We start from the raw sequence: 10,983 nt of genomic DNA, 5'->3' as shown, positions 1-10,983 counted from the left end.
GTTTTGTCAAGTACTGGGGTGCCACATGATCTATCTCCAGTGCCTCCCCTTTCTAGGGTATTGCCGAGTACTGAGGCTTCACATGAGCAACCTTTATGAAGGCTTTATCCTATTTGTTTGTTTGTTTGTTTTAACTTATGTGTATGCACATATCTGTAATTTCTTGGAGATATCAATATATAAGTTTTATTTCATTCAATGTATTGTGCCAAATACAATAAAGCATATACTTTACTAAGATGTGGTACTTCTGGACCAAATATCAATTTATCTTTACCCTCAAGAAGATAAATGATCATTCTTAGTGTCTAAATCATTTGAGTATTCAACTCATAATCTTCAATCCATATGATTCTTTAATATCATAAACATCATGGATAAAATTCGTGTTGGCATATTGTTCAATCTGCAGTTCGAGACAATATTTCTCTCAACACTTTATAATCTTTCTTGACTCTTCAGGAGTCCCAATTTAATATTATCAACTTTTGCAAGAAATTTTAGTATGTTGCAACAATACCATAATGAAAATACTCATTAAGGCAATTTATATCATCCATTGGTATTGAGTACATATTTTATGCTTTATCCTTCCAGGGCTTACTTCAAGCAATTTGAATCCTTCAGGGATTTTCTATACTTTATGACACATTTTCCCTTGGAATTTATATATAGCAATTTGCTTCCATGTATATTTGAGTGATTTAATTATGCAGATATGATGTGAGCGACTCATAATCCTTTGTATATAATTCTCCATTCATATGAACTTGTTTATAACTTTGCGTCATATCATGTGAGTGTATTTCACGGTATTACAAATGCCCACATGTAACCGTCTAGGTTCAACATCTTTTGGTTATTTGTATTGTACTCAAGTATATAGGTCCATTTTTCCACGTTCTTACAAAATTGTAATGGAATCGCCTTTCTCCATTTTTGGCCAATAATTTTGTTGACAGAAAAAAAAGGGACTCAATATCAACACAGCTCATTAATGAATTTAGTAGCTACTTGTAAAAACCAAAATTACCATTGGTTATCATCAATACGTGATCTCATATTCTCATGTACATGTGCATGCATAAAAGCTTTTCATTTCTTTTGGATATCCATTGCCTTTTCAAGGGCATTACACTATCTCTTCTTGGATAGTCATAATTTAGAGAATGTGGATCATAACCTCCTCTTGAGCGTTATAGAGCTTGAATTTTAATCTCTACTACTTCGGGAGTGGAGTCATTGGAACCTATACGTCTATCATGCTTCATGCATGAGACATTAATATTCCCATGTCCGCGGATAATCCTTTCTGGGACGTATATCCATGCGGCGACTGTCATGCTTCTGGCATGCAACAGTTATGATTCGGGAATGCAATAGTTCATTAGTGCCATATTCTTCTTCTTTCAAAGGACTGAACATTTTGAGTCTGAGGGTCTACCACGCTTCAGGCATGCAACAGATAAATCATTTACTACATCATTATTTTGCCCAACAGGGACATCAATTCTTGTAGGCACATTTGCAGCAAGTATATGTGATTTCATCACTTTTGTTGCATCATTAAATGCATCTGGCATTTGATTTGCATATCGTTGCATTATTCAGTTATTCTCACTTCGTTTTTATATTGATTGCTTCATGAATCAAAATAAGACAAATTCTCTTCTTTCTTCTGTAACAGTCTTTTCTCATCATTCTTCTGGAATGATATTTTCTCATTGTTCTTCTGAAATGAAGTTATTTTCTCCCCCAAATGACGGGAAAATTGTCTTATAAAAATGACAATCCGCAAACCACACGGTAAACATACCCTTAGTCAAGGGTTCCAAATATGGAATGATAGATGGTGTTCAACGTCAATGCCTAATCCACGATGATGCCTCATTTTAGTACGTTGTGGCAGTGCAATAGGCACAAAGATAATACAACCAAAAACTCGTGGATGTGTAATGTTTGGTTAGTGCCCAAACACGAGTTGTATTGAAAGATATTGATGGTTGGCAAGTGTCTCAACCGAATTAATATTGCATCATGTAAAATGACATGTCTCTATGTAGAAAATTGGCAATTTCATTTTCATGAGTAGAACGTGGGTAATCAATTTCATTCGCTTAATAAATATTTCTTCTAAACCATTTTGAGTATGGATATAAGGAACTTCTGGTCCTTATTTAATAGTCTATAGACTGAGACTCTTATGGCTTTTATTACAATTAAGTTGAGGCACTGCGGCACTTCAAACTTATTGTACACATCAAGGAACTTTATGTTTTGATCTTGAGGATCAAGAGACTTCATACCGGATCTTTTTGCATGATGGAACTTCAAGTCCAATAATTTTTATATGATGAGGATCAAGAAACTGCAGGTTCTGATTTGATCAAGGAACTTCAGGTTCTGTATATACTCATCGTAACAAAGATTACTACAATATGTAAATTAAAGCAATAGGCGGTAATTCCAACCATAGTAAATAAATTGCATTTAAGTAAATAAAACTTGTGACAAGGACTTTAATTCAGCACCATTCATATAAATCAAAATTTAAAGCAGTAGGCGGTAAAACCGTCCATGATAAATAAATTGTTTTAAAGTAAATAGAACTTATGAAAGGATTTTAAACCAACATCATTCACATAAATAAATATATATTTTTCCTTCTTTCTTTTCAGATGGTGTAACACCATCCAAAAACCTTTACCTTTTTTTTTATTATTATTTTTTCTTATTCATTCACATGGTGCAACAATCCAAAAAACCTTTGTTCTTTTTTTCTTGGTTTCCACATGGTATCTGACGCACCATCATTTTTCCTTTTATTTTATTATTTTGTCTTATACTTTTTCAAAATGTGTTGATGCATCATTCCATTGCTTTTGCCTCTTTTTCTTTCTACAAAAACCCACAGACTGTTACTTTTTCCATAGGAGAGGCCAGATAAAGAATACCATTTCCCATCCCCGTGTTTCCTTCAAGTTTCCTTGCATGGTCCAGAGAACATGGCATCGCGAAGCAAGAACTTCCATATAGGAACATAGATAACATCGGGGTTGATGGAGGTGCAAGAGAGGGAGGCCTATATGGAGTTAGTCTTGCCATCACTATCTCAGACAACCGAGTATTCATAGGAGTTCTCAAGATCCATCGAAAATGACTCGATCTAGGTTTCCAAGTCTGATGAGATTCTTCTAGATCTCTGGAAACCAATTGTCAGGTACGAGTTTTCTTATCTCGTGATGACTACAGGTCGTTGTAAATTTCAATTCTCATCGGAATTCGATGGGGCACTTCTGGCGCGGTGGGAGAGACGAAAAAATGGACATACCTTTGCTTGTTTTGTTGTACCTTTGTTTGTCCGAATTTATGGTGCTATGCTTTCCACTGACATGTGAACTTCTCATGCTGATAACGTGTTTTAAAATTGATGGTGTATGCAATAGAATAAATAAAACAAGACACAAAATTTAAGAGGTTCATCTACAGTTAGTGTGACTGGAGTACGTGCTCGGAGCAGCAATGGTGCTTCCATTATAATTTAGAATAATAAGAGTACAAAATAACTCTCTATCTATTTTCCCCTCTCCTCTTCCTCTCTTTTCTCTCTTCCTCTTCTTCTCTTTTTCCTCTTCCTCTTCTGTGAGCCTCATTCGTTTTATAAGCAAAGATAACATTATTCACTTTACAAATTTTCCACAAATGAATAGTGAAAATACTGTGCATAAATAGTAACAGACTATTCACGTGGGCCATCCACATATTATTCACAACCTACCATTCTTTTTTCTTTTTTTTTTCTTTTTTCTTTTTTCTTTTTTGTCAAAGGTTACTTTATTACCAACACAATAAACGCATAAACAAAAAACGGACCTTCATAGTAACCCAATAGCCTGAAACATAATTTTTGAGCTAGAACATAGAAAATACCAAAACAAACCCTAGAAGCTTCCTACCACCGCTTCCGCTTTCTGAGCACTCCTCCACCAAGTACCACAGCAGTAGCCACCACAAATCGAAGGAAGCGAGTAGGAAGAAGCAACCCACTTGCTATAAGATGAGTTTGAACAGAGGATTCTTATATTACATATTTGACATCATCTCCACATCATTGCATAATCCATTAGCCTAATACAATGTTAGGCCAGAAAACACATGCTAAGAAATTTTCATCCCATAAACAAAAAAAACTATTTTTATCACATATTTGTACCATTTCTCTAAGGCCTTCTCCAACCCTGGGCTAAAACCCAAATTTCCCCTTCCCTGCCCCAACCCCCCCTCCCCCCTAAAAAAAACCCAACCCAACCCAACCTAAGTGCTAAATAAAACCTAAGACCTAGAACTCAAAAGAGGGCCAAATACCGACCCGTTTTTAAGCCAGAAATCAAAATAGGGGCCACCTGTGCTAGTGAAAGATGGGCTGTGAAGCCCAGATGCCATCACCCACTTGCCCAAAGCGTACCACGTGCCAGGGTTGATTCCAGCGGGACCCCACCCATGTAGGCATGTCCCTTGCGTGTCAGGCCAAATTCAAACCGGTCGGGTAGCCTAACGGCTACTTTTCTGATCCAATGGCCAGATTTAATTGGACCGTTGGTTAATCCAACGGTCCACATTCAAATTTTTTTTATTATATTTATATATTTATTGAATCCAACGGTTTAAATCAAATATAATCAAATCTAAAATGTCAAAAAAAAAAAATTAAAAAAAAATAAAATCTAACGGCCCAAATTTAAATCCAACGGCTAAATAATTGAAAAAAAATTATTTAACTCAAAATTCATCCAAAAACTCTATAAACACCTATGTATTTGTTCAAACATCCACATAAAACTCACTATTCTCCTACAATTCTTCCAATTTTTCTTTCTACCATTTTTTCATGTGTGTTATGTGTTTCACATGTGTTATGTGTGTGCTTCATCTCTATCATGTGTTTTGTATGTCCTTCACATGTGTTTTGTATGTGCTTCACATGTGTTCTGTGTGTCTTGTGTGTTTCATGTCTTTTGTGTTTATACATCTCTATCATGATTTTCATATTCTTCCATAGTGTTTCATGAGTTTCATGTATTAATTTAGTGATTTTTCAATATTTATCGGAATTTAAATATTTTTAGATTAAAATGTTTATAAAAGTAATTTACGATAGTCTACATAATTTTTTTTTTTTAAAAAGTTAATTTAAGAAAAAAAATTAACCAAAATTCATTCTTTAATAATTTGGGGCTAAAATTTTAGGCTAGAATGGTTGGAGCAGAAAAGTTGTTTCTGGGCTAAAACCTAAATTTTCTGGGCTAAAAATTTTCGGTTTTAGGCCAAAGGTTGGAGATGATCTAATAGAGGTGGAACTAACATGTGTTGGTGAGTACTACTTCTATTAGAGAAATAGTACAAATATATAATAAGTATAGCATTGGTCTCTCAAAAATGGCTGACCAAATGCTAACTTAGCAACAACATGGGCTAGTCAAAGTTATCAAGAGCATTTTGGATTGAGTTGTGTGTATGCAAGTCATTCAATTGGCCCAAAAGGGTGCCCATTCTGAATTTTTACCAAAAGCGCTTGTAGCTGACACCCATCCTAGCTTCACGTACCACCGAGGGGTGCACTAGTAATTAATTGAGATTTTTAAAGAATTTTGAGAGAGTTTATAAGTTCATGAATTTTGAGGAAGCATGTGAGACTCCAAATGGACGTTGACAGAATTCTATATGTGGATTTTAATAGAGTTTGTGATCATTTTATTATGGTTTTAATGAATAAACTTTCATGGATTATGAACTATTTAGTGGTAGTGGGCATTTCCCATAGTTTCACTTTTCACTACTCGAAGTAGTGGCAGGCTATCATCTGTGATGTTAGTGGTGATAGTAGAAGTGGTGGTGAGTTGCGTTGGCGACGGTGATGGTGTCAAGTGTTTATGGTTGTGGTGGCGTCATGGTGATGAGGGTGGAGTGGAAGAGGTGATGGTCATGACAAGATGGTGGAGGTGGCGAAGGTGGCTGTGTTAATTTGCAGCGAAGACATTGTGGTTAGGAGGAAGGTGGTGGATCGTATCCTCATAAGAGGGAAAAAAAAGTCTATCAAAATCTCAAGACGGAGGCTAGATTTGTGATGTTCTAAATAAATTGTGAAGTCTCTTAAAATCTATCAAAATTTGTTGTTTTTTTTTTTTTTTTAATAATTGTTTCAAGCCAGTGACTTTTGAATAGAACTTAACTTTCATAGTCTATAAATCTTGATTGGATACACTCAAATTTCTATAGAATTTTAGAGACTTAAAATCATGATTACCCCTAGCTAGATTTTCATTCACTCTTAAAATTTTGATTGGATATTCCTAGGTTTTTTTTTTTTTTTAAGAGAATCTCGACAGAGGCCGATTTTGTCTTAGAATTTTTCTTTTCGCCAATTTCCCCCTCATTATGTTTATTCACATTTCATCCATTAAATGTTTGTTTTTCTTAGGGTCAACAGTTTTACTTTTCCTTTACTGAAATGCAATATTTTAAGGAATGTTAGATGAAATGTGGGAAAAACATGATTGTATGGGGGAAATTGGTCAAAATAAAATTTCAAAAGAGAAATCGACAGTGTGGAGTAAAAAATAATTAAGAAAAATATGGAGACGACACGTGGATTTTTGGGTTAAAAAGTAAAAATTACCCTCGAGGCACACTGGGATTTTTACGCGCAAGCAGTGAGCAATCATCCCTCAATCAAGTCAAAAGTGCCCAAAATAGGTATTTATTCAAAACTTATTTCATCCATCCTCATCAAATCTTCTCCATAAGGTAACCCCCAAATCATTCCTTTCTAATTATATTAATTAGCTAACAAATCATGAATCTCACCCAAAAACCATCCAAGTGGCCGGTCCTCCTCCTCCCAAATGGGCCGGCCACACTCCTATATAAACACCCTCATTTTCTCCAAAACCTAGGTCCCCTCCTACCCCCCCCCCTCCTCATATTTATCGTGGGCGTGTGAGGTTCTTGGCCTTGACCTAACGTGTTTTCTTGTTTTGTAGGTGCAATTTTGTCCAAGAACAAGGAGGAATAAATTTACATCCACAGACAATACAAGTTCAAGAGAAAATTGGCAAAATACTCTGAAGTCTAAAATACATTTTATAATTTATAACTTTGAAATATGATCTAAGTGATCAACAAAGTATATATGCTGAATAAATTGAAATTGTTGGGTTTTGATTGACAGGGAATGAATGCTGTGAAAGACTGGCTTACTATGGGATTAACACAAATCTTGTTAATTACCTCAAGTTTCAACTGAACCAGAGGAATGTGGTTGCTGTCACTAATGTCTCAAATTGGTCAGGTACATGCAATGTCACACCATTTCTTGGAGCCTTCCTAGCTGATGCATTCCTAGGAAGATATCGGACAATTGCTGCCTTCTCCATCATCTATGTTTTTGTAAGTTAATTTCTTTGTCCAACAATGGAAAATGTTCTTTTTCGGTCTGTCTGACAACATAAGATTTTGTCCAACATTTGTTTGACTCGACGACTCAAGACAACATAAGTAGATAAGTGAAACCTTTCACGTCAAACTAAATATTAGAGTTCTTGTTGATCTATATGAAATTGAAAAGCCATAATTTTTCGCAGGGAATGACATTATTGACCTTGTCAGCGTCAATCCAAGGACTAAAACCACTCTGTGACAACATGTGCCATCCCACAGGGTTACATACATGGGTGTTCTTCATGGGGCTTTACCTCATAGCACTTGGAACTGGATGCATAAAGCCTTGTGTCTCATCATTTGGAGCAGATCAATTTGATGACTCCGATGAGGCCGAAAAGAATAACCAAGGGTTCCTTCTTCAACTGGTTCTATTTCTCAATCAACATTGGTGCCCTGGTGGCATCTTCTGTGCTTGTTTGGATACAAACAAACGTTGGGTGGAGCTGAGGCTTCGGCATCCCAGCATGGCACTTGCTGTTGTGAGCTTCTTTTCTGGCACTCAGTTGTACAAAAACAAGATTCCCGTTGGTAGTCCCCTCACTCGCATTTGCCAGGTGCTTGTTGCATCCTTCAGGGAGTTTCGAGTTCGAGTGCCTTGTGACAAGTCGCTCTTGTATGAGACTGCCGATGAGGAACCTGCCGTCAAAGGAAGCCAAAAGCTTGATCACACTAAGCAGCTAAGGTAATTCTTAAGTTTGTAGCAAAGAAGTACTTTAATATGGTGCTTGTGAAACCTAATTTGATATGACGCTTACGTTCTGCTAATTGCTAGAATCCTAGAAAGGCTCGACATGGTAAAATAGAAAATGTTGTATGTTTTACTATTGTACAATCAATTACAGTCCAACATGACGAAGGAGGCCATAACAACCTTTTCATTTACGAACTATGTAGTTTCTTGGACAAGGCGGCGGTAGAGACATAATTGGATAAAATCAAAGGCTCAGCGATGCCATGGAGGCTCTGCACCGTGAAACAAATCGAGGAACTCAAGTCCCTCATAAGGTTGCCTCCCATGTGGGCCACCGGCGTAATCTTCTCAGCTGTCTACAGTAAAATGGGAACATTGTTTGTGCTCCGAGGCAACATAATGGACCTCCATGTCAGCAAATCCTTTGAAATTTCACCTTGCTCTCCCTCTTTGACACCGTCAGTGTGATCTTTTGGGTTCCAGTTTACAACCGTGTGAGATTCAAGGGCAGAAACAGCGGCTTCACCCCACTCCAAAGAATAGTTGGGCTAGTAATCTCCATTTTTGCCATGCTCGCCGCGGGGACTTTAGAGCTTGTGAGATTCCGTGAAGTTTGAAAACACTACTACTATGACCTAAAGCACGTACCCATGTCGATTTTTTCGCAAGTTCCTCAGTATTTTATTATAGGGTGTGCTGAGGTTTTCACATTTAATGGGCAACTGGAGTTTTTCTATGAGCAGGCTCCTGATGCAATGAGGAGTTTGTGTTCTGCTCTTTCCCTTACAACTGCTGCTTTGGGGAACTATTTGAGTACAATGCTGGTGAACATTGTGACCGATGTGAGCTCTAAGAATGGGAAGCCGAGATGGATTCCGGACAACTTGAATTATGGACACCTTCACTACTTTTTCTGGCTTTTGGCTTTGTTGAGTGTGGTGAATTTAGGGTTTTATCTTTTGGTTGCTAGATGATCGTACACTCACAAGAGGGCAGTGGTACCTAGTCATTAAGCAGTGACTACTATTATTATTGCATTTTTAAGCATAAAATTTATCTAGCAAGTATCCATTTTGCTAGTGATATATCTTGGTCCAAAACTAATAAGATCAAACATCACCTACTTTCATGAAGCCTTACTTTATTGACTTCCAATGTATTACGAAAAACAATTGCGTAATGATGGTAGCAACAGCGTCCAAGGGCAGAACTAGGAATTTTTTCTCAGCGATGTGCAGGTGAGGTCACTACTAGAAATTTGATCAACCGCCATGGTGTCATGGGTCCACACAGTTTATAATATGCATAATGCTGAGCTTATGGCACTACTTAATAATTAAGCAAATGTTTTAATTTTAGTGAATCAGCAACACCGTGTAGCTGTCACACAAATGAATTTCTCTTGTTACGCCTTCCATTTTAATTTTTTTCCTTCTAATATATCCATTTAGAAGGTTTGTAAACATAGGAAAACTGTTGAGGGCATGGCGTGACTTTCTCTCCAGTCAAATTTATGGGATACTTTCACATGACTAGAATCTCTAAACCGTCGGATTTCAGTTAGTGTCGGACTGTGCTGTCGAAGTAGGATCTCTTTGTTTTCAAATTTGCTAAGAAAATGGAGGTTTCAATTTGATGGCTCCAGTAAAGAGTCCAGGTACAAAGTTAACCTAAAATGACAATAACATAAGGATTACAAAAATAAGTTCAGGTTTTTATGGTAAAACAAGAAAAAAATTTATAATGAAACTTCCTTACCCATCGATTATTATATACCACAAAGACTCATAAGCACTTACGGAAAATGAGCTTTCACATTGCGATTGAGTCTGGTAAGGATAAAGATCGAAGCATCTTTACCAACCAACCTAATTGATGAGATTTTGCTTCTGCACAATAGTGGGTTTCCAGTTAAAGGCGCTATATGCTGATTCAATTAGTAGCCCCTTGGGACCGTTTTGGCTTTTAACTGTATATAAGCGGAAATTGACTTTTGCACACTTTTTTTCTTTCTCTGCACACCATTGTTTATGTCTAATCTTTCGATGAAATAAGCTAAATGAGAATCAAGAGACAAAAATCAACAAGTGTGTACAAGGAGAAGAAAAGGTATCATTTCCCTAAGCAATACGCTAGAATTCCATAATGTGCAGTTTGTAGGGGTATTATCGTAAAAGAGCCATGCTAATCACTGTTATAATGGCAGGAGCAATGGCGGATCTACATTGGGACCTGGGAGGTGCCAGGACCCATTGGTGATCCTAAATCGCTACTAGAAATTTTCCGAGGACCCCTCATACTCGAACATGAGGTATGTGCAGGTTGCACTGACTATTTTCTTCTCGAAGAAGATAACCACGTACATAGAAGAAAGAAAATATGGACCCTTCCTGCCTCTCCCCTCCTTGCTTTTTCCATGGTCGTATCCGTCGGTGCCACCCCCCTTCTCCTCCCACCTTTCTCTGTCGTCTATCGAACCCACCCCAAAACCCTCCTATCTTTATCGTGGAAGCCATGGCAGCACTCCGTCGTCATCGTCGGACTTCTCCGTCATGGAATTCATGGCAGTACATAAACCCACATTTCCCCAAATTATTTCAACCACCTTAGTAATGTTTCTTATGGGTGAAATTTCCTTCATAAGGTTAGTAAGATGGATATGATCTGTCATGGGTTGGTGAAATTTGGGGGTAGAGCTGCCATGGCTTCGGGAGAAAGGGGAGGGAGGCAGTTGGTGGAGGTATGGCAGCTGTGTTCTTAGTGAGAGAGAAGGTGGATGTTTGGAAAGTAGT

At 37.3% G+C, this 10,983-nt stretch overlaps 1 pseudogene across 1 annotated transcript; it reads left to right on the top strand.

Moving 5' to 3' along the window:
* Positions 1-7,221: 7,221 nt before the first annotated feature.
* Positions 7,222-9,313, top strand: LOC148697568 (protein NRT1/ PTR FAMILY 8.1 pseudogene; annotated as a pseudogene). Its single transcript, XR_015961183.1, has 3 exons — positions 7,222-7,446; positions 7,641-8,182; positions 8,395-9,313. The product of XR_015961183.1 is annotated as a protein NRT1/ PTR FAMILY 8.1 pseudogene (transcript).
* Positions 9,314-10,983: the final 1,670 nt, after the last annotated feature.

The sequence above is a fragment of the Pyrus communis genome, chromosome 4 (genome assembly GCF_041283825.1).
Source record: "Pyrus communis isolate YQ-2024b chromosome 4, ASM4128382v1, whole genome shotgun sequence".
Taxonomy (NCBI): Eukaryota; Viridiplantae; Streptophyta; class Magnoliopsida; order Rosales; family Rosaceae; genus Pyrus; species Pyrus communis.
This window is presented reverse-complemented; position numbering and strand designations above follow the sequence as displayed.